The sequence below is a fragment of the Gymnodraco acuticeps genome, unplaced genomic scaffold, assembly GCF_902827175.1.
Source record: "Gymnodraco acuticeps unplaced genomic scaffold, fGymAcu1.1, whole genome shotgun sequence".
NCBI classification, from domain to species: Eukaryota; Metazoa; Chordata; class Actinopteri; order Perciformes; family Bathydraconidae; genus Gymnodraco; species Gymnodraco acuticeps.
In genome coordinates, this window is record NW_022991180.1 from 5,376,647 (window position 1) to 5,401,220 (window position 24,574).

Below are 24,574 nucleotides of genomic sequence, written 5' to 3' on the forward strand. Positions count from 1 at the left end.
AGTAAGAGACTGCTAAAGGCCAGGAAATCTGTTTGTGTTGTGGAAATAGGCTCTTCCTCGCCTTTTCTTTACCAGCTTCATCTTGGGTAGCTTTTCACTTCATATTTTAGAGATCCTTTGTTAGGAGAGAGATCAACCCCTTATCCATGCATTTGTAGGAAACTGTTCTAAGAGGCCCTAGTTCATAATATATATCATTAATGACACCATTTCCTTTGTTTGGTCTTGAAACCACCTTTTGATCGAAAAGCGCCAGCCATGAGAGAAGGATATTTATTATTTTTCTGGGGTAGACCCAAAGTTCTCACAGATGGAGCGAGATCTTCTATGAGGTGATGGAGGCTTTGTCACTAGTTATGTCTGTGATTCCATTTCCTTTTCTAAAACCCCATCGGGGAGCTGTGACTCATTTTGAAGTTGGAAGTTGATACTGTGGTGTAAAACTAACGTTCCCATCTGAATTAAGAAACTATCAGAGCTCGCACAAATCTCAGATTTTCAGTTAGATGAACTCATCTCTCACATTACACTCCTTTAATAAACAAAGATAATAAAAAGATACGCTCATAAAAACACAATTATTATGAGAGATTGTAAAATGGAAATTGGTGCCTATAGATATCTTTTACACCCCATCACAGCTCCTCTGTCTTATTAACTATAATTTAAAGACCCTCTGCAGTCATATATTAACTAAGATTCAGCGTTTGGACCTGTGGCAGGACAATGTCTCTTGACTACGGAAGGTTCAAAACTTCCTGCCCGGGCTTTATTAGCCTCATTAATAGCTGGGTTTCCCAAATGCCACGGTCCACCTCTGCTGGGAGTAAGGGCTCAGATCCTGTCAGAGAGGGGTCGCACTAACCAACTGTAATCTTTAGGGTACTCCACTCCCGCTGACCCACATCTAACGCCGGTTCCATCCCACAAGCTTACCCCCAACCGCTATCCTTTCCCTCCCCAATCTGGCCTACCCATCCCACTTCAGTTATGCCACCCTTGGCTCTCCCTCCCACGTCTTACCACCCTTGTGTGATAGTTTCCCCCCACCCAACCTGCCCCGTGCCTGTTCCAGCCTCGTCCGGCTGGCCACAGCGAGGAGCATGCCTTATCCTGTGGTAACGGCAATTAGCAGTGTAAAGCAAGCTGTGGAGAAGACTGGATCCCTGTCCACGTTTCAACCCCAGATCACGAGTCTCCTGCACAACTTCAAGGCAAACCATGCAATTAGCTACAATAATGATAATGTGTTGTAGGGGAACAAAGAGAGGGTAAAACAGACTACTGGTGTGAGGGAGAGTGGGGTGCTAATAGTAGGGGGGTTATTTGAATGCTCTGGTGCAGATAGGAGACCAAATCAGTCTGATTATCAAACGTATGAGGAATTACATTTTTCCTCTAATTATCCTTGCCTTTTATGTGTAAACCAACTGAGTGAATTTTGCATTCTAGACATCTACGGTCAGTGGTCTTTGGGCATCACACTGGGGTTGCACCTTTCATTTCCGCTAAGAAACATACAAGGAGTTACTCATGTGGCTAAGCCGATGGGAAGAGGGGGAGAAATGTACTGACAATATTCTTAGTTGCCTTAATTAGATACTTTTAAAAATATTTGGCAGCGGTACAGGAATGGAAAAAACGAGGGAAAATATGCAGTTTGATGTTTGACTATCGCAGATGTGTTGACACAGAGTCCAAACATGCTGGAAACAAACCACAACACCCAGACCACAAATAGGAGCATTTCAAGTCAAGGCTGTGAGTAGATACAGTCGAGCAGCAGACTCACTGCCTTGGTCTGAACACAAAGTGCAGCGCCTATTCTCTCCACTGTGAGCAGAGACCATTCCTACAGTCTCACATACAGAGGTTTATAGAGGATATTTTGCTGGGTGTTGTGCAAAACGAACCGTGTCCCCTGAGCAGCAGCAACTTCACCTTGGCGGAGTAATGCTGTGATATTCTGTTTATTCTTCACTCACTTCATTTTACTCAGAGGAAATCCTCTGGAGATGGCTTATCTTGGAGCTGGAACAGGTGCACTCTAATTTACTCCTATTGCTTGGGGAGCCCAGGGGCCCCTGTAGAGAAGAAAGTAGCGATGTAGCACACTCCACTGTAAAGCACAAACAGCCAGAGAAAGAGCATTTAATCGAAAGAGAAGAAAACTGTGAGCTTTGAGTGCAGCCGTATCATTTGGATGCAGAAAATTCTTCTCTCCTTTTTGTTTTTTAGTTTTCCTGAGGAAAAAGGACACGTCATTTCATTTAACTTTCATTTGTTCAACACTGTTAACTTTGCCTGAAACTGTCATGCTACACTTGGCAAAGCAGCAGATGACGTGGGGGACCTGTTGTATTACCTCCTGCATAATAAAACGTTTCCTCACAGTCACTCCTGAAATATCTACAGCATTTACGGCAAAAAAATGTTTTATGGTATCTCTGATATGTGCCACTTCAGTTAAAGTGTACGTAAGTGCGTATGCTATTGCCTATTTGTTTTAGTAATGCTGCACATTTCCAGCCAGGAAAAAGTTTGTTTCATCTTTCACCCGCATCCCTGCATTCACTGAGAAACAGCTAAGCTTTCAACTTTGAATTTACTCTCCAATTCCTTTTCTTTAGAGAACTATGGTTTTGAAGAGTGGAGCTGGTATGTTATTTGTTCGGTATATTATAAGTCTGAATTCAGTCAGTATTTTTGTTTTGTGTTGTTCGTCTCTTGGGAATTATGCAATCAAAGCAGATGCCTCAAGCAGTCTAGAAAGCGCCCCATGTGAATAAGAGAAAATCTTGTACACAGCATTTTTTGTATGTGTGTATGAGGAAGGGGGGCATGACAACAAAGCAAATATATGGCATTGTTCTCTGTATACTATAGCCCTATGCTGCACCTATTTTAAAGAGAATATAACCATCACACCTGTATTCATTTTTCAAAAATGTCAGACCATTTAACTCTATTCAAATGGCAATCCTACACCACTGATGAAGTGCATAACTACACCATGTGCACCACTTTAAGTGATGCAATGGAGGCCCAACAGTCAATGCGCCACATCTTTATTATGGAAAATAAGGTTTGAAGGCTGTGTTGCTGCTAGAATTTCACAATGTATAAACAGACATTTCTCACTCAGAGAAAACTGAAAAAACAAACAACCACCAGAGAGACAAAGGCTTTGGCAGAAAGAGGAGTAAACACAAAGAGGAGTGAGCAATACAAGGACAACAAGAGAAATATCATATACACTTTTAATGAGTGTGCCTGCCCCAAGCTTCTGTTTTTAATCACCTTTCCGTGTGACATAATTTGCTGCAAGATTGTATATGCTTGAGGGACTTTCAGTTCTTGTCAACTCAAGAGCATTTGAACCAATCAATACCTGTCTATCCTGTGGCACACTCATAGTTGGCCATTAGGAAAGAGCTGCTTAAAGTAAGCTCAGCCAATACCATTAGCCCTAGCCTAAGGGCAGTTCCATGCCTTAGTCAGGGTAGGCACCTGCCCCCGTCACCCCCACCTCACCCCCTTAACCCCCCTCCACCCCTCCCCCTACCATTAAGAACCTCCCCTGAGACATCATTTGGACACATCGGCCAAAGAGCACTTCTTTATTCCCTCTCTTTTCTTTCCCCGGCTCCACCAAAAATCAATACATCTCCCCTTTTTCTTATTTTCACAATTTTGCCTCAATATTATTCTCTTCTCTGCCAGAAACCAATGGACTATCTTTTTTTTTGGTCTTTTCATCTACAATTTCCTATGACTTATGTCTCCACACCTCATGTTTTGGAGGGGAACAATTGGAAAATAATTAAATTATCTTGTCATGGTGATATCAAGCAGAGGTCCCACAGAGCGCTGGGCGTTTTAAAAACAGTGTGGTCATTCTGCATTTAGTTGCTCCCATTTTAACCTCATAGATTTCTAGATTATTTTCCATTACACGATTTTGTTGTGCACAGAGTAGCTTTGCAAACTCAGCACATGTTGTAGTTGTGCTTAAACCTACTCATTTGTTTTTGACACTCAATAAGGGAGACATCAGCGCTCAAATATCTCCACAGTAATGAGTAAGCTTCCTCTGTGTCAGGGTTTTCTGCTCCGACCATGTCATAATACCAAACCCTAGAGAACAGAGCCGCATACACAGTAATGCTTCCTGACTGTGTCTAACGTTATTGCAATGCAATGACTCCACGCTGCACAAAGTTTCAGAACAAGTGATACAATATAACGTCCTTTGAAGTCAGTCATTCAGTTATTGCCCTCCCACCCCTCCATCTCCAGTTGAAACAGCAAAAGTGTGGTACTGCCCTAAACCTAGGCCTGTGCTGTTTACAATAATAACTCTGAAGGGTGATAGCTAGTTCCGCAGCACTGGCGATTTCTGTGGCCGCCTATATCGATCGGGGGGCCCTAATGAGCAGCAGCGGAGCTGTGGCTAATGGTGTTGTGTCTGGTGTCCATAGTAAACGCCCACGTTGAGATTATCATTCCCAGGGGGGACTGAGAAAGGTTTTGCCAGCCCAAGCCCTCAGGGTGCGAGCGACACACTTCAGGGGTCAAGGTAAACCATCAAATGAACAGCCAGGCCTTTATTTCCCTTGCGTTAAGGACTATACCGTCCTACAGTAAAGATTAAATATCCATACAAACCTGTGTGATGCAAAGACAGAACGCCAGACATATTTTGATATTTAAATTATTTAAGTGCATATACCCGAGGGTGCTTTATGAGAGAAACTCAACACCCTGTTGCAACCTTACTTTATCACTTCAGTTCTTTGTCTAATTTCTCTACAGTAGTTCTAAAAAGCTATTACCGGGGCATTGATGGAGTCCTCACCAAACTGCCTAACTGTTATTAAGAGACCTCAAATGAGACCTGGCGTGACAGACTGATAATGGCTTATATGACTTCAGAGATCGCCCTGGCACAAACACTGCAGCCCCTTCACATACCCCTGGCAGTCATTGTCCTTTGCTATGCACGGCCATTCTGGCAGACTTGAGTGACATCCAACAAGTTCAGCAGATTCAGAGTGTAAGTGCACACCAGACAGTAGTGTCTTCAAATAAGGAACTGCAACAGTCTCATTGTAATGAAGGGAGTTGTTGCTCCCTTCATAAACCCGACTAGGAAATGCAACCTGCTGTCAGCTCACATGTGGGAAGGGAAACTCTTTAAACTACGTGGATAATTAAGTTTCGATAAAACCGCAGCAAAAAAGCATCTTTATTACCGCAACCACCGCTCTGTTTCAACAGGCGATTCCTCCATGTATTATGCTTGATGGTATTCAGCTCAGGGTGTGCACGGAGCATTTGTAGGGCACAATAATGAAGTCAACCCAACGCACAGCACCTCTCGGAGTCATGCCCTGTTTGGAGTCACACTTCCATGTCCTGGCAAATGCTGAGCATGTAAAACAGAACTGTCAATTATTCAACATGAACGCTAGGATGTATGGAGTGACATGGGGGGTGGACAGGGGCCGACTAAGCCTCGGGCAGATAGGGGGTACTGCTTTGATGTGAGTGTGTGGGCCTGCAGAGTTGAGCAAGGTGCATTGGGTAATCTGCTAAAACACCCCCACCACTCCTTCGTTTTTCTTACCCCTCCCTCCCAATGCAGAGTCTCTCTGCACCTTTTATGTCCTGCTTCGTGTTCCCCTCTGACCCACAATCCCTCCCTCGCTTCATCTCTGCTTCACACATACATAAACAAACCCAGACACAAACACACACACACTAACACGCATAAATGCACATGTGTGTGCACACAATGACATGAAAGCAAGCTTCCTTTGTCTGTTAACCAAACAAGAGAAGGCAGCACTTGTTACAGATAATAAAGTTGTGAATGGCTGATTTTAGAGAAGTAGCGTTGTCACAGGAATGGCATTACTCATTTATACAATGAATACTAAAAGTTCCTCTCTCTTGAGTCTGCTCTCGTAGTCATACAATAGCACGCTTAATTACATTAAGTTCTGAGAAGAGGGAAGTTAATGGATGACATTTTGCTACACCATGAGTGCTCCTTCCAATAACAATAGAAACCCAAATAAGACCTAATTAATATGCATAGCAGAGCCAATGAACTTAATTGTCAAGTTGCTTTTATCAACCTGTCAAAGGATTGACAATTAAAACAGCCTCTGTTAAAACTTTAATGAGAAGCAAGTAGGAGAGAGGGATGATGAGGGAACAAAAAGACACAGCCTTCATCCGTCATGAAAGACGATACAAGACAACTACCCATTATTATTTCCTATCAGGATAAAACTATGCAAATCATATTATGCATTTTTAAATAATAAGTCAATGAGTAATATTTAATTTAGTACCTATACTCTTAGAATGAATATTTAACGCTGTTTTTAAGTTGATGAATTCATTAGATAATTTAGCGTGTAGCTACAACAGCAGGTTTTTGTTTCTCCACTCAGTGCCCTTTACTTTCTGTGTTGAAATCCAGAACAAGTGTGTGTCGGTTTTCAAGTTCAACAAGTAAACTTCCTCAAGTCTTCCCTCCATGAGCGCAGAGCACCTCATCATTTTCCATGTAGCCTGAACAGAGGCGAGGTCCAGAGCTGGACCTGAACCGGGGGAAAGGCAGCATATTGACTTGAGTTTTTATCCCAACATTGACACCAGCATGTCTATGTTCCAAAGGGGAGTTAAAACTGCTGACTCAATCCCAGTGCGCTGGTTGTTGTTCTCCCTTACAGATGTGACCGTTAATAGGCCTGCATCCATAATCATTAGTGTGTCTCAGTGCACAGGTACCCGATGGGCCCCGTGCGTCTGCCATTTGGTCTCGGTTCACTGTGCTTGCCTGCAGATGTGAGCGAGACACACACCTGCTCAGGGGCTCTCAAACAGACCGGCGCCATCCGTCACAGCTCACGCTACACTCGCTCTGTCGGAACAAGGCCTTGGTTCCGGTCCAATGGCCCTCAGACTGTAGGTCAGCGGCCGTCTCTCGTGATGAACCCACCTTACCATGAATCATATTCTCTCGTCCTTTTATACCCACTCCACTCCAACCAACCCCGACCCTCATTGCCCCTGTTCATGGTTCGCTCTTTCTTCACACAAGCACTCGAGCGCACTGAAGTAGCTCAGGTGAGCCAGGTAAAGACAGCACCTTAAAGAGAGACATAAACTAATGATCATGTTTTCCCACATCATACACTCCCTCTGCCCATAAGCCACAGTGCACTCAATAGAAAAAGAAAAAAAAATGAAGAAAAAAAAAAACTTTCGTGTGGGTCTTTCACGGGCATCAGGCCACGCTTCACACTACATTTGTTGATGTGTGCATGCATGTGCACGTCTCATGCCAGCCCGCCTCCCATCAAGTCCTAATGAGGCCAGCTGGCTCTGTGCTCGGACCAAACCAAACTGGAAAGACGGCACAGTCCTGGCTCTCTCCGCCTTGTACACCCCAACCTCCCCAAAGCCTCCCACCCACCCTCCCTCTCCTCCAGATATCTTGGAGAACCATGGACGGCTGAGCACACGGCAGATTTGGAAATGGCCAGTGTGTTTGTTAAAGTCTACTATGTCTCCCCGATCCCTCGGCCAGGCCCAGAATTAGACAGTCCACGACCGCAGCCCCCAACCTGCCTCCTTGCTTACCACTACAGTGTTTCCTGAATCTACAAGAGCGGTGGTGATGTTGAGGTCTGCTGTTGAACAGCGGAAAGGAGGAGATATACCCCGAGGCGCAGTCAAGGGAATATTGTTCCTGACTATGGAAACAGGAACACAGCTGATGTTACATATACCTACAGTAACTACAATAAAAACTCAGACAGATAAAACAGATCCTAGACAACATGTCATAATGTATTTTTTTCGAAAAAGCCAGAAAAGCCGACAACACACATCCGTTGCCTTATTTCAACTTGAGTGTTCCTTGTCTCTGGGCTGCTCTCTTTTGAATGTTTCATTATCAGGAAGATCATTTTTATTAGGCTACAGCAGTTAATTTCACTGCAGACTAATTAGAGGCATTTCACATTATTAACAAGCATTATTGTTGATAAGGGCCAGAGAGGTCTGCAGAGAGACTCGTATTGTCCAGGCTGTTACTTGGCATGTGATTATGTCCATGTGGGTGAGTAATTCCAGATCCCTAGCAATATCTCCTTGACAACTAACAATAATATACCTCCTCTTAGTAAGACGTGAAATAATGAACAACATTTGTACACACATATTGCTCACACATGCATAACTTGCCCACACGTGCTTAAGCATGTGTGCATCAACATCAATTTGTATACAAATTCACATAAATAAAACGCAAACATACTCCTTGTCACCTCCATCCAATCAACACCCAGATCTTGTTCCCTCAGTGTGTAGACGGCAGACTGCATGTGAGTTTTTTGCCCAGGAAGAGAGACTGGACCGGGGGGAGCACCTTAACAGGTAGCCCTGGGGTGCTTACCAGAGTTCGGGCAGCCAGGGGGAGAGAGTGGCTCTGGGAAGCCGTACCACCACTATCCTCTCTGTCCACTGATTATGAAGCAGGTCCCAGACGGGTGCCTTTAGGAACCCCCCAGGCTACTCACAGCCTCCCTCTCCTCTGTTACAGGATCTGTCGCTGGGGGATTCGACTGAAGTGTGAAGAGGGTGTATGTGGGAGACGTGCGGAGAATTCTCAATATGTACGTGCTTATTTCATTTGTTGTCTCTCTGTTAAGTTTAGTTCTTGTTACAGGTTTGAGGAAAAAAATATTGCAGTGTTCATTGTCGTTTTGGGATTGATTTCAGATCATTCCGATTTGACTTGTGTATCCCCTTGATAACTCTGCACGTCTCAGTTGTTGAAATAGTCAAACAAGAAACCAAATATGTCCAGTTTTGTGTGAGCTACAAGAGCTGAGAGGAAAAGGTCTCAACACTTGGGCTCCTTTATAACCCTGTCTTGAGTTATGATGACGTCCCAAGTTTGCAAAAGCCCTCTGGCTTCAACTATCTCTGACATGTTGTTCGTGTGCGTGTGTTTATGTGTGTAAAACTCCTCGCAAGTCCAAAAAAGGAATGAAAAAATCATAACTAATGAGCCCATTTAGCGCCCAGCACCTGACTTTGGCCCGTGATCTCCGGGAGACATTAGAGGCAATTTGCCATCGACTTCAGGGCTCGTGTCCCAAACGTTATCAATGAGCTTGTCAGGTAGAGACCTAACCTCCCTTTGTTTCCTCCTCCACCCCCCTCTCTGCTCCAGTCCCCCAGCCTGCTCCCCGGGCCCCTGAAGAGGAACCAGCGGCATGATGTCACACACCTGTTTGGCTGGAGGCTGCGGCCCGGCGATGCTCGCAGCCGTGGGTGTCGCGTTGGCACCCCTCGCTCCCCCCTTGTCGCTGCCTGCTACGCCCCGTGGATGTGTCAAAATGGCAGATGATGGTTGGGGTGTGTGCAGCTGCTTGGGAAGAGGAGTGCCAAGGGCGCTCATTTCCTGCGGTGAGTTTTAATTTGCTCTACCCGCGTCTTCTGAAGAACCCTAACCCCCCCCCAACACACACACACACACACAAATTCATCTATTCCTATAAACACAGATTTACCTACCAAACCCACACCTATAATAAACACACTCATACTGTATACAAATCTGCCACCACACCACCCAAGGGGGAAGAAACCCAACATGCCCAAATAGAGGTGAGTGCAGGGGAGGGGGGATCTGGATAGTGCCAGACTTTAGTTTTGGAAGCACACTTTTCTTCAAACTTGAAAAAAACTCCAAACTAACTCACATGCACTAACTGGTGCATGTACAAATCACTTCTCAGAGGCGTTCAGCTGGGTAAAAAGAGACAAGTCTTAAAACCTGCTGATAGAATATGGGGCTAGCAGTGCTACGTTGTGTGAGGGGTCTATGTCTCTTGACATCTGCTATGCAGTTGTCACTGGTAACTTAAATCCCCATTGATCAGACAGCTAGAGTGAATTTGTGTTGCTGTTTTTTTTCTAACTCCCACTTTGCGAACAAACCCATTTTCACACGGGGCACACGCATATACCTGACAGTTACACCCAAACAAGCCTTGCTGTTTACTCGAGAACAAACACATAGACGCCAACCAGCAAATCTATTCTCAATACACACATCACCCCAGACGTAAAGAGATTCAATTTTCGCCTACCGGGAGTGTTTCCATTTTTTTACGCAACAATTTTTTTTTTCTTTCTCTCCTGTGTCAAGACAGCTGCCTTTGATGTTAGCATCTAATATACAGGGCTAAAAAACTATAGTTTGCTGTGAGCTGACAGATAAAACAGCGCAAGACGCCATTACCCTGCAAAGCGGAATAATGAGGAGACCTGAACACACAGAAGACAGGAGCCCAGTTGAATTACCGTGGTCTCTCATCCAAGGTGGGAGCTTTTTGACAGCTTTCCAGGCAGCACAACACATTACCATACTGACGCTGCTCTGTAGTGCCAAAGAAAAGCTTTGATGAAAACATAACTGGGAAACTGGGAAATCTTTATATGTGTGTGAGAGCGTTTGGGTGTGTGAATGCGTGTGCGTACCTCTGTATGTGTTTGCGTGCGCACGTGCATGGTGCGTACGTGCGCGTTTGTGCAGGCACGCGTGTGTCGGTGTCTTCACTGAGTGTGTCTGTACATGTCTGTGAGTGCTTGTGTGTGTAACAACAAAGACAGGACAACAATAGGAAACCAAGCAGTGTCAAGCTGCAACTTTATGTTCTCTAATTACTAAGTGGATACTGTATTCTTGAGTGTGCTCCTATTGGCTGAGATACAAGGGTTTATTTTTTGATATAAATTCATGTTGATGATTCAGTCGAATTATCAAAGTATCAAACCCAACTGACAATATGTCTAAAATAAATTCTTCAAGTGGAGAGCAATGTTGCCAAATGTATTCCGCCATTTCATTAATGTGGTTAGTTAGTTATCCATATTCTAACATAGTAGGCTTGATGTTAGATCTTTGGCAAGGACACCCTGTACTGAGTTTTGGCACGGTACTGTGCCGCAGTATGCTGCTGACTCTGGGTCTTAACGACAGGCTAAACGAAGCGGGCGTTACGGCCCCCTGGATAGGTCATTACTCGTCCGTGGCCAAGAGCTAAACTGGAGCAGGGCTTTTTAAAGAGGGGAGCAGGTGTGTTTCACCATAGGGGCTGGAGCCGGCCCAAGACCAAACAGCCTTAACGGTCTTTATCTCCTTCATAATGAGGCCACGCTCTCCACACACCCGAACTCTGCCCACATGGCTGATGCTGGAGGTATGGAGACCCAACCCTCCCCCCGGTTAAATGGTGACACTTTCAAAATGACCCATGCCCCAAGCAATGGAGGAACAGAGGCATGTCATGAATGTCTATAGACAGAATTTGGAAGGGCAGTATGTCATTAAATGTCGGTTTCTTAAGAATTCCACCCAATTAATTATCGAAAAAGTTGGTTTTTAAATTGAATAAAATACCTTAGAGTATACAAACAAAGTCTTCACCTATTCTCATTTAAAGGTAAAATGTTTAAATAACTCTGTGGACCTGATCAGGGATCCTGGGCGAGTGTGTATGTGTGTGATTTAGTGTGTGTTCATATGTGTGACTGGCTGCCTACGTGAGTGTGTCTGAGTGGTATTGTCCCTCTCCTCTTTCACCTGTCTGAGTAGGTTCTCTAGTACGGTCCCTGTGCTCCCTACAGTCTTCTCAGCCCTGTCAACCGAGTTGAACTTGATCAACATCAAACAGCATTGCATTCAAAAGTATTAGTGTTCTCTGTTGATGGGCCCTCTTGCTATCACAAATCAGTCCCTGAGCTACTTCATTATTTATCTCTAATTCATCAGTGTTGTCTCCTCGCACACGGGCAGTAATGCACACACATTCCCTGATTGTGAACACACTCACAGGACACACATTGCACATCAGCACATTAATCTCTGCTTACCTTGAACAGAGCTTTTGTTTTTCTGATACTCCATGTCATCACCGTTTAGCTAAAAAAATCAAATGTTCTTTTTATTTTTTCCTCCTACCTTTTCCCTAGGTCAGTGTAAAGCGAAAATATTCCCGGGGAGTGATTAGGCTCATGCTTGTACTTTCAAAATGCTGATTATTGTGCGGACCCCGACAGGCCTGTGTTTTTCTCTGAGCATTCTGGGGATGTGAGTCCGAAAGTGGCCCCATGGTGCCGTGACCCCTGACCTAGCGTGGGCGATCCCACCAGATGTGGAGTGTGTGCTGGGACAGTGGCGAGGGGCAGCTCGGTCTCACGCGGGGAGGCCCTGTCTCCCCAAACTGCCACAGAGAGCATGGCCAGAGGGGTTCTGTCAGCACCGTTATCAATCATACTCCCTCCCTGTCTCTCTCTCTCTTTTTCTCCCACTTTTTCTTTCTCTCACTCTCTCTTTCACACTGTTTCCTTTTTGTCTATCACTTTATGGCATTCTCTGCTTTTGTTTTCTCTACACTTTTTATTTTTCTCTCCCTCATATATCCTTTTTTCCACTTCCAGTTCTTTCATTTTCAGTGGCACACTCTACTCACCTTCAGCTTATACGTATATACAGACTTTAACCTTCCTAATGTGACTGTTTTTCTTTCCTCAAATCTCTAACTTGTTTCACACACTTCAGTGTAAGAGCATACTTTGAGAATAAAATGTTTTTTTTACTTGTCCTTTAGATTGACAGAGCAGATGCTGCTAGAAGGATGCGATACCTGGGTCCAACTCCAAAAGGAATACATAGACCGTGATTTATCATACCCAGGGAATCTGATTAAAGTGCAAAATAAATAGAGACATGGAGAAGAGAGCAAATAAAAAGGACAAAAACCAGCCTCAGCAAAAAGAAATAGAGAGGACACCCAGAGGAAACATCCTCAAAGATCAAGTTTGAAAATAACTTTTTTTATTTATTTTTGTGTGAGTGATGCAGTGTAATGAGAGCTGGAATCAGGGGTCATAGTTTGAGAAATATATGCCAGTTGTCCCTGCCATCCGGTGTGAGGTGTTTTCTGACACATGGCGCTTTGAAGGCCCCAGTCCCTCCTATCCCTGAGATCCTTTACATCTGCAATCAGGGCAAATGGGTTACAGCCAGCACAACAGACAACAACTAAATAAACAACATACCTGGGGTGGATCCCCTCCAATTCCGGACTGCCAGTCTGGCTTTGGTGCATTTTTAAAACATCACTAGGTAATTGAACTCGAACGTTCACACTGACACATTTGCATGGAGTAAAGGGGGGTTGGTGTAAGCAATGGAGCAGCTGGTACGCACCAGTACGACTCCGGCTCAACCAGTCCTTCTGACTTCATATGTAGCACTTAATTGGTTCCCAAGGCAAGAATGAAATATTTAGCTCGCACGTCCTTTAAAATGCGATTGATTTTGATCTGACAGCTGTGCCTGTCCCGCGCGAGGGAGTGAGTGAGCGAGGGAGTGAGTGAGAGTGAGAGAGAGAGAGAGAGAGAGAGAGAGAGAGAGAGAGAGAGATAGCAAGATAGAGAGACTCTAGGAGATGAGTAGCGCTAATCGTATATTCCGCTATCTCTACGAGTAGATCTCGCCTTCATCGTCGGAGCTCCTCTTCGTCTCTTTCTCGCTCTCGTAGGCTGACTATGATCTTCTATCTTTACGGGCGAGTGCTTAGGGAGGTGTGGGTAGTCTTAGCTGCGCGACTCCGCGCTAATCAGTCGTGTCCTTGAGCACCCCGGCCACTAGTAGCAACCCGCCACCCACCGCGTCACCAGTATATGCCACCGATGTAAAGGATCACTCATGGATGCCATATGCTTTCAACTAAAGCCATCCTTTTTAACCCCCCCCTCTATTTACCTCTAAGATAGAACGAGCTTCGAGCTTTGGACGATCATGAGTCAAAGCTGTTTTATCTGTACCAGTTCAAAGCACAAATGCAAAGTGGTGTGCAAGTCTCCACCACACATTAGACACAAATGTAATTTCATTTCATGTGAAAGTTTAAATTATCAGATAATTATATAGCATGAAAAAAAAGAAATGGAAATGTACATTTTAAATAATACTTATTAACTCTAGTGGAGTTGATCACACTAACAGTAGCACATACCGTGTCTATGTAGGTGCAGATTTTACTCAAAAGTATTGCTTGAACCAAAGTGAGGCAGATATCCAATCAAATTGGATTAATGTCACTAATTATATGACAGAAATGAGCAGTGAAGGCAATGGTGTGGTCACGGCATAACATGATAGAAATGCATTAAATGGAAACCTGCACGGGATCCATGGCTGGGAACCTCCCCCCTGTCAAATTGACTAAGCTGCAAATTACGTACAAACGGATATATCCTTTATATAACAGCAGTGATTTTCTCCACTTTATCCTACCTGTCAAGCTCAGAACATCACAGGCTAATTCTTTATTAAGTGAAAGGGCATCGGGGACCAGATGATCCAATTTAAGTACATTGGGCAGAATAGAAGACTAATTAAAACCCATATTTTTACATTATTAATTTTGGAACTTCACTTTTAATGAATGTGAAAAGACAGGCCTTCCATTTATACACACATACTCTTTGGGCTGCTCAACAAGGGAATAAGAGTTACGGGTACTGCAGAGGCTAGGAAGAATTTTTAAGCATCCATGACAGACTTAATATCAAAGTTTAGACAAAGGTGCGTATATATAACTTCTGCATCATAAACATAGCGGTTAATTGAGTGAATAGCTTGAGAGCATTTAGTTTATTTGAGGCTTCTGTGAGGCTTGAGACAAAAAGTAATCAGGACGTCTGTTGCCAGGGGTGCAACCTTGTCATTTAGCGCTCATTCTTCCTTTAGTACCTGGAGAAAGAAAGAAAGAAAGAAAGGAAGAAAGAAATAGAGAGGCACCTACATGCCGTTTAATGATGTGCCCCATTTCCAGTCACCTCGCCTCAAAAGCAGTCCGTTTTATAAGCAACGTCACCGGTTAATTGTCCAACATGTCCTCTAATCAGACCATTAAGAACATGACCCAGTTTTAATTATCTTTGTGAAGAACAATAAAAGCTGCCTTGGACTTAGAGTTTCTGCATTGCCTTTATTAGGAAACTATATTAAATGTCAAAAGCCTATTGCCTGGAAAACAAAAAGGATGGCAAATAATTTATTTGCAATGCATAATGCTTAGTTGAAGCATAACTGAAGGAGTTGCTACTGTGTGGAAAGAAATTGATGGAAAATGGGGAAGGTGGGTCTTGTATTTACCCTTCGTAAAAACGATTCTCTCTATGCACTTTTCATTCCCCACAGGCTGACGCTTCCTCACATCCACAAATAGGCACGAGTCAAAGGGCAGCGAGTTTGTAAAATTGAGTCAAATATACAAAACAGCAATATTTAATGGCTTTCTTTTTCACACTAAGTGACCCCTGCATGGAAACCGATCCTTTTTTTTTTCCTCCGGTTTCAGGAAACTCTTGGAAGGCAAAAGCAACATCCTGAGTTGGTGAGGAGACAGGAGAGGTGCTGACATGCCGACAGGCAGGGGATCCTGGGAAAAGCCACAGACAGGAAGAGCCTGACTGACTTTGACCCCCGAGGTCAAGGCTGGGGGCTCGGCAACTGAAAGATGTTTCCAAGCCACACTCTGACCATCATAGAGTTTTACAGGAAATAGCTCAGAAATACTGTATGCTGTGAAATGTGGGAGATCTTTTTATTGCTTGCTCTTTTGTTTTACTCTGTGACATAAAATGCATTTTCGCCCTGAGCTATATTTGACTTATTTGTTTGAGGGTTACTGTATGTAATTGAGTTGAGCTCAAGTCCATTTCTCATCTCTATAATGTGAAAAACAGTATTTGTTCAGTCCATGGATGTGCCGTGACTAATAGAATTATAGATGATGGGAAATGTGGAGGTTTGTGCAACAGAGTTTTGACTGGGACAAAAGCACAGTGTTACACGGCTGCTCCAGTTTCTGACATGTGTTTTGAATAGAGTAAAGTTTCTTCACTTTTTTAGGCTTTGTGCGGTTGGTCTCCAAAGGCCCTTTACAGTTAAACCAAATTAGGTGAGAGATTGTCCTTTCCCCGGTCTCACAGAAGGATCCATAAATCAAGGAATCCATCGTTTGTCACACCTATGTCTCTCAGCTTGTGGCTCTGGCCCACCGCGTTACAACTCTGAGTTTTTTACAGCACAAATGTATCCATCAACCCCACCGAGTGGCCACCATCCGCCAAGCCTCCTCAGCGATCGATGGGTGCGATGTACCCTCCCTCCCAGGCCTGTGTGCAGCTCTCTCTGCGTGGGAAGGGGTAAGAGGAACCTCATTTTAGCTGGTTTTAGCCTCGGGCCACTACTGTGATTTTACCCCATGCTCCTGGCCTGACGTCATTAAAGATGCATGATGATGGATACCATGAAGTCAACCTCTCCGAGGGGGTTTTTAAGGTGGAAAAAAAACCTTGCTTGTTTTTCAGATCACACTAAGAATAAATCAAGACTGTTTAAATGTAGAGGTTGCAACTGGATGCATGTGACTAATCTTTCAATGCACATCAGAGGAGAGAGTAGGCAGGTATTTAGTGTTGAGGAGGCATGTTTTGACCAGTTGGTGGTGCTCCTGTCACAGTGAATTCACGAGCCTGGCTCTCTGTGATTCAGATAAATACACTCATGGCTGTTTCCAAACTGGGCTGGAGAAACAGAAGACAATGATGCAAATTTAGATTTCATATCAAGACATGCTTGAGAAATTGTTTATTTTTTCCTCTTTTGCAACAAAAACTAGTATTTGCTGTTACTAATTTTAGATTCTTTGACTCCCGCTTTTCATAATGTGATCCCCATTTTCTCCTCCCATTACATGTACATGTTTATAAGATGATAGAGGATATTCATGAGGACTTTCTACTCCATAGTCTGAAGAATTAGTAAAAAATGAATCCATATTCATATGTATGTTCAGTTATTTAAATCCTGGAATTTCAGTGTGGCGTTAAAAAGTTATTATTATTTCTCCTTTTTTCCATAGATAGCAGGAATTTCCACCTTGAATTTGCTACTCGAGGTGTGTGAGTATCTAAGTTGAATGCATCAAATGTGGTGAAAGTGTGTGTATCACTCAGTGTGTGTGGTGTCTTGTGAAGAATCAGTGCGTCTCCAAAGGGAATGACAGGGGAGACATTTGACAGCCGCGCTCCTCAGGTTCAAAGGTCGTGTCAAGTCCTGGATGAGCCCAAGGTAAAATGCTTCTCAGGGCCCGTACCGGTCAATGGGTATCGTTTGCCTCAATGGCAAACAGGGCTGGCGGTAATGGGACCTCAGTCATATGTCAGCGCCTAGAAGAAAAGTCAAATACCATGAGGCCACATTTATAGCCTCCCAAAACAAAAGGGAAAGTGAAAAGATTGAACTTTTAAACTCCCCAATTTAAAGCTTAAAGGTGTCATATGCATGGTAAACTCTCTAGGTAGCATCCATTATAAGTCAACACCTCTCTCTTTTTCACTCACCCTTTTCTCTCAATCTCTTCTCCCACTTTCTGCTCCACTTTCCCCATCCCACCCTCCCCTCTCAGTGTTTCAGCTCCGACTGCAGTTTCTAGCATCTGCCTTAACCGCCGCGGTCCGTGCCGTCCCGGCTGGGGAGTAGAATCCAGCCCCTTACTGGAAGACCCTGAAATAAGGCCTTTATCAGCCAACCCCACACAGTATCAGGGGGCCCCCCGCTCCTCTAGCAGCCTCTGATGTGAAGGAGAGATGGACAGAGCTCTGTGGTCCTCTGGTCGAGCACCAGAACAGGATTCAGCCCATTGTACCATTCAAATTAAGCAGGCATCAAAAGGGAAGAGGAAGCTGTTGTTGATGTATTGTCTCGTGTTATTTTAACCGGCTTAACTCAAGCCTCTTCATGGTGGAGTGTTGTGGTGCTGGATGCCGATGATGATAAGTGGTGGATTCCCTGTTAAGACTGCTAAGCTGCTGTACTGGCTGAACGGGGGGCTCTGGCTCCGTCGGCTGTCGTGGATGATTTTGGCTGTGGTTGAACCATTTCAATAGGTTACCATGGATTTATCCACTCAAAACCGCTGACTTGGCTGTCCGTACAGCCTCTTCATGGCACCAGAGGGACCTCTGTTTATTTCATAATGCTGAAATTTTTTGAGGAGATTTGATGAAAAATTAAAGTTCAACACAACAACACACAACAAGAAACTTTTTAGTTAATACACAGTTTACAAACTGGAAACTTTAATTCATGCTCCATAATCTTCTTCTTCCCCTCTTTCTTTTTACTGAATTAAATCAAAAACTATTTATGCTTTAAAGTGTCTGTATCATTTACAGTGTTTTCTGGGCCTTCAAATTCGAGACAAACACAGGCCTCTTTTTAATAATGATGCCAATAACATGTAAATAGGTTCCATAAACATACATGTGAGAGGAAATATGTTTTCTATAGAGCTAAATTGCAGCATTTTATTTACTGGCCTGGTAAATAATCACCCTGTAAAGACAGTTCAGTCAGCTCTGAGTACTTGTGAATAGCTCTCTCCATTCTCCGCTGAAAGCTGTCTATTTAATTTCTCTACTCTGTCCTCAGAGCAGTAGCTATTAAGTGCCTTCATATGTCAAGCCAGTGACACCTCCTCCATTCTCTTCAGCTTGTTTAAGCGTGCCCCTGTATTGTTGCCCGCCGTGCTTGACGTGTTAATAGCTTAATAACGTAATCTGGCAAATAATGACACCTCATCACAAAGACCGAGGCCAAATGTTTACAAGAGAAGCCGTAATGTATGATGACAGTAATCTGAATAAAAATGAATTTACTGGCATCGTCTCATTTGCAGTACATTTTCACTTCTTCCTTGCACAACTGATGCTCCGCGGACACCTTCCTTTGCTCTCTAGCTGTCTCATTACCCTGCCTTTCAAGTGGTGGGAGAAAGGGAAAGACGGAGAGAAAAGAGATGGAAAAGGGGTGAGAGTGTTAGATGGAGAGAAAGAGGGGGGAGAGAAAGCAGTAAAGGAAGAGGGACAGAGAGGGCAAGGAGGAGATAGGCACTGATAGAGCTTGTTATTTCCAAAGCCATTTTCCCTCTCTATTGTTTGCTGTGGAACAGGAATAAGGAAGAAAGAAAGAAGTTCACACCGATTTCAAAAAGTCTCACTTCCTTTTTGACAGATGTGGTGTCAGCTTTGCTGTTTAATTAAAAGGAAATGGAGGTGATGATTGCAACACAGACGTGATCTGATATGATAATGTATTTACAATCATCAAGATGATCGTCATTAAGGATGTGTCAAGGGCGAATTCATTGTGGGATTTGGGGTCCTGAGCTGTCAAGTGTATTTTTCTGAGGCATTTGTGAGATTGTCAGGAGGATGCTGTGAATATGACAGTCACAATTAATAATTTGCTAAAAGAATGTGATTGAGTTTTATACACTGTTTTGTCATGGCCATTTGCAAAGCCCAGAACATCCAGCAGCGTGAGCTAGAGAGAAGGAAAAAAAGGCGAAGGCAACACTGAAACAAGAGACAAAAATACCCTTGATACACATGCTATATGGGATTCTATTATTAAATGACTTTGAATTATTTTATGCATGCCAACTTTAATTTTTTATAAGAGGTACATATGGAAGGTTCATCAAAACAAATTGTTCGATTTTGACAATTACTACAACAATCACACCCTTCTTTCGCTGCACCTGTTTGAAAATGAATAATTTGAAGTCATTTTAATTGCTTATGTGACGGCTAATCATCAAGGCATTAATTTATTTATCGAGCTTCATTTGAACTTCCTCCTTAGTGATAACATATCCAGCCTTACTCTCTAGAGTAACAAGATACTGATTAAACTGTAGCAACCTCCTTCAGTATTATGCAGATGCAGAGGAGTGAGCCCTGGAGTGGCTGCAATAATAACATGCATGATCCGCACTAAGTCGAGATGAACCACGTATTGGTCATAGGAATGAAAATAAGAGCAAATTACTTGTTGATCTGAATCATGTTATTTGAATGTGGAACTCTTACTGCCAAGAGACTGCTCTCTTGTTTAATTGTGAGCATCTTCAGAATAAAGAGTTGAAATGCTCATTCATCATGGTGCTGTTTCCATTAGGTGATCCAGAACACAACATTTCTAAACACTGGAGAATTCCCTAAATCAAAAGACAAACTTGACAGTGTTGAGTTATGTGACGAAACACAGAAAGTGAGGAACATCTGCCCCGAACTCTCAGAGAAGCGGAGCATTAGCCTGAATGTTTCTAGCTGCTGGTGGCTCATCTGCAGTTGGTGGTGTGCCGGGATTGGTGCGATGGCTATAGGGAAATCAGCCACTGTTCTCTCTCTCTGGGTCCCAAGCATGGCCATTAACTGACTGCCAGCAGCTCTGGGAAGAGGAACAACAGATGCCAGCAACTGAAAAGCCTCCAGCTCTTCAGCTAAACCAATCCCAACTGAGTCGGGACGGGCCTCTGTAGATTTTTGGACATACAGCGAACAAATGTGGACATGAAAGGGGGAAGAGGAGGGCTGTTCTGGAGGTAAAGATTTGTTAACCCTCTTGAACTTGACAAGAGACGGGACCGAGGCACAGATTAGCCTCCTCAAAGCTGGCTTTTGCAAAAGGTTGCTGTGTGAATATGTGAATGGGGGGTGTAGTGTGTGAGTGTGTGTGTGTGCGTGTGTGTGTGCACATATGTTTGTGTTTGTATGCGCCTATGCATTTGTGTTTAAACAAGTTTGCCTGTTTGCACATTCTATATGCAGACACGGGCAGTCGTAATGACACATTAAATGGTATGTAATTACAGCGATGAAACCATTTAATTATGTTGTAATTACATTTTACTTCTCTGCCATTGTCATATCTGTTCTACAGCTAAAGATTTATTTTCATCTGATGTCAGTAGATATCACGGTATCCATTTGGCAGAGTATAGAAAAGCTACACCAACCATTCACTTTCATTTCTTCTCAAAAGAAGGAAAAGACATTAAGCCTAAAAAAAAGTCCCCACATGTTTAAATGATTCAAATACTTGTCTTCTGACTGGAAATTCATAATGAGGCTAAACTTTTAAGGTGCTAATGCTACCTCCGGGTGCAGAGGTCATGTGCTTGAGCATTACATTATACTTAAGCAAAGACACATGAGAGAAGTCAAATGATTTTGACCGCATCAAGCTGTGGAGTAACTAGGAAATGACGGGACGTTGAAGTAGGAAGTGGAGGTGGAGAAAGGGGTGGGGGAGCAAGAAAGCACAAAGCCTGGGTAAACACAGCTAGGTCTGCATCTGGAACCAACTAAAAAGATGCTTAATAATGCAGAGCCGTGCAGGCGGGCCCTGTGCAGCTGTTGTGTGCGCAGGACCATGAAAGACTCTCCATCTGACAGCTGGCTCCATCTAGCTGGCTCCATCACCCTCTCCCTCTCTTTCTCTCGCGCTCGTGCTTCCCTCTCTCCTCTGTGGTCCAGAGTGGCAAGGAGACAGCAGATTAGGGATTAGCCAATCTCTGCCATCCTCATCTGTCCCATCTGCCTGCCAGCCAGCCAGGCCCCTGATCCCAGGGAGAGATGAGACATTACTGGGAACAGGGGGAGACAACAGAGGAGACAAAACACGACTGACTAGGGTAAGCGGGAAGAACTGGGACAAGGAAAACTACAGAGGATGAACCCGGAGCGGGAGCCGGGCCAGGGGAACGACGGGTTGGTGTCAGGAACATTTAGGCAAAGACAGGACAGCAGGACTTGACTGGGAGAGACAGAGACACACTACTGTACAGTATAGGGAATTAAAGATTAGAGACCTCACCCTTTCCATGAACTTCAGGTTACTTTAAGAATTCCAGTCAATGCCATGATACATGCCATGATTCTGTAATCTCATGAAACATTCAAAGAGCCTGCCACTCTGAATATTCAACAACTTTCCAATGTTCCGCTGTATCTTAATCCCTGACTTTCTTGCTACAGGCAGCACATGAACGTACATTATTTTCTGTGCAGAAATGTCACCTGAACAAAGCTGGCATCCCTTTAAAGTTGCTAAAAAACAAAACCCTTGTATTTTGTCTTGCTATCAAAGAGACCACTTGTCTTTTTAATAATCTGCCAGCTCACATTTGGCAGAGACCAGAAAGCACACTCAGAGAAATAATTGCTGTTATCTGTTAGAGTCAATAAAACCTCGACAATTGCACTATTTGAGATAAGAGTGTGCGCCTTGCCATGTGTTCCCCTAAATGAAGTCCCGCTAAATGATTTAGATGTACACTCACTAAGTAGCTGCTTATACATTATGAGTGTAATAAGCTTCAGGCAATTGCAGGCTATTGGAAGCATCAGTCATTGAAGTAAATCACAAGGAAACAAACTCTACACACATGAGGAATCTGGTCCTGTGCCAAATTAATTCAGAAATCAACGCTCATTTCCGCAGTCATCCACATATCTGTCTTTTCCAACAAGATCGTGCATTGTGAGTGTATTCACTGTATATGTTCAAATGTTAAGTGAACAATAACAGGTAGCAGCAGCATTATAGCTCTGTTTCATATTATAATAACGGTTCAAACTTAAGGGACCAAGTTCTGCTCAGTAACAGGGGAATACAAAAAAAAGTTTTCCCTTTTCCTCTCGTAAGGCACCCGGTAGCTTAACAGGCCCTCAGCTGCAGTACCTGGCTCCCTCTGTGCACACCTTTAAATCACACCCAGGATAGTTGCCTTGTCAAAGCTCTCTCAGTGAGCCAGGCATCTGAGAAACATTAAAACACTTCCCCATGCAAGCCCGAGCCTCCCACAGGGCAGCGAACGGGAGCAGAGCCTTTCTCTCAGGCCCAGTATCCGGGGAGGATACTGCTCAGTACCGCTTGGAAAGTCCCAGCTCGGACAGCGGTGGTTAATATTTTAATAGCCTACGGCTGAGGTAGTTATCATCCAAGTATATTCTTGTTGGTGGATTTAAAAAACCCACTCTCACTCCCTCTCTCTCCTTTTCTCACAGTTAAGAACCCGATTTGAGTTTTTAATTATTCTTTTTTGAATTCCCCAACCAGCTCTCCTCTGTTCTTTTTCATTTGTGCTGTGCAGTTTTTCCAAGAGTCGTACCCAGGGAATCCCTGACAGTGTCCTACTTAACTTTTCACTTTCTTTCCTGTGATTTGTTCTTTTTTTTTCAGGGTTGAGGGACTATTACTGATCAATCCAAGGCTTCTCTCCAAACACCTGCGTTTATATTGATCAGTCATTCGCTTTCCCTTCTTTTGAACAGAACAGAGGAATTGTCAGCACAGGTAACAGTGATCAAATCCCCCTATGAAGCCACTGCTCTGTAGTGAGAAATCCTTTACTCAGGAACAATGTTTGCCCGCAAGTGCTTCACTGTGGAGTTAAATGGACACCAAAACATTTTCACCATTGCACTTGGTAGAAATGTTGCAACAACTTTTGTTGTTTCCACTTATCAGCATTTTAAGTTCCAAAAGTGTACCATGGTGCACCTTTTTAATTTCAAACAACTTAAAAACAGAGGGGGGCAATCAAGTAAAATTTGATTGGAGTGCAATAAAAGACACAACAGAGACATGTTTGTGCGTTACTGCTTACATGTGTGTATTTCCATATGTATGCAGATGAACATTTGTGTTCATGCAAATGCGGGTCTACAGGTCCTTTCTCTCTCTCTCTCTGTGTGTGTGTGCGCGCGCGTGTCTGTGTGTGTGTGTGTGTGTGTGTGCGTGCGTGCGTGCGTGCGTGCGTGCGTGTGTGTGTGTGTGTCTGTGTGTGTGTGTGTGGCTGCTCTGAGCCCGCCGTGAGCACAGCCTGCAGGGAAGGGGCCGGGGTTACGGCATCAGCTGCAAGCAGGAATGAGAATGGCTGAGAGTCAGACAGACACTGCCGTGGGTTATTATGTTTGAGTCAGACCAAGCACTCCTGGGAGCACCGAAAATATTGCTGTTACAGTTGTAACATTATCACAACAGAATAAATAAGAGCGGACCCGGGACACCCAAGGAAAGATTTAAAAACGAATATATGCAGGAGCAAAAACAGAGCTGGAATAATTAATTAAATAAATCTCATCACAGCACTCCTCTGCACACTTAATTGAAGTGCGCTAAACGTGGCGAGTGCTTTCAAAATTGAGAGGATGGGTCAATCCGAACCTCTGCACCTCTATAATGAAAGAGAAGAAGGAAGATAATAGCACACATAACCTCAAGCAATTAAAGGGCTCCAGTATGTGGTGAACAAGCTTTGCCCTCTTGGACACTGTTGACCCACGGTGCCCAACAAGGCCCCATGGGAAATAAGCACTTATTAAAAATGGAAGAACAGCCACAATCCCACTGAGGCTGTAATATGCTATGGAGTAATTTAATTCTACTTACATGTATCACTTCAGCTGCCGTGCCGAGTACGAAGCAATTCAGCATTTCATTTGACAAAATATGACCTGTCAAGAGACTGAATAATAACACAGCTATATCAGATGTGAGGACATGCGATTCGGTTCCAGAAAAAGGTCCTGCCATTCACAAAGATAG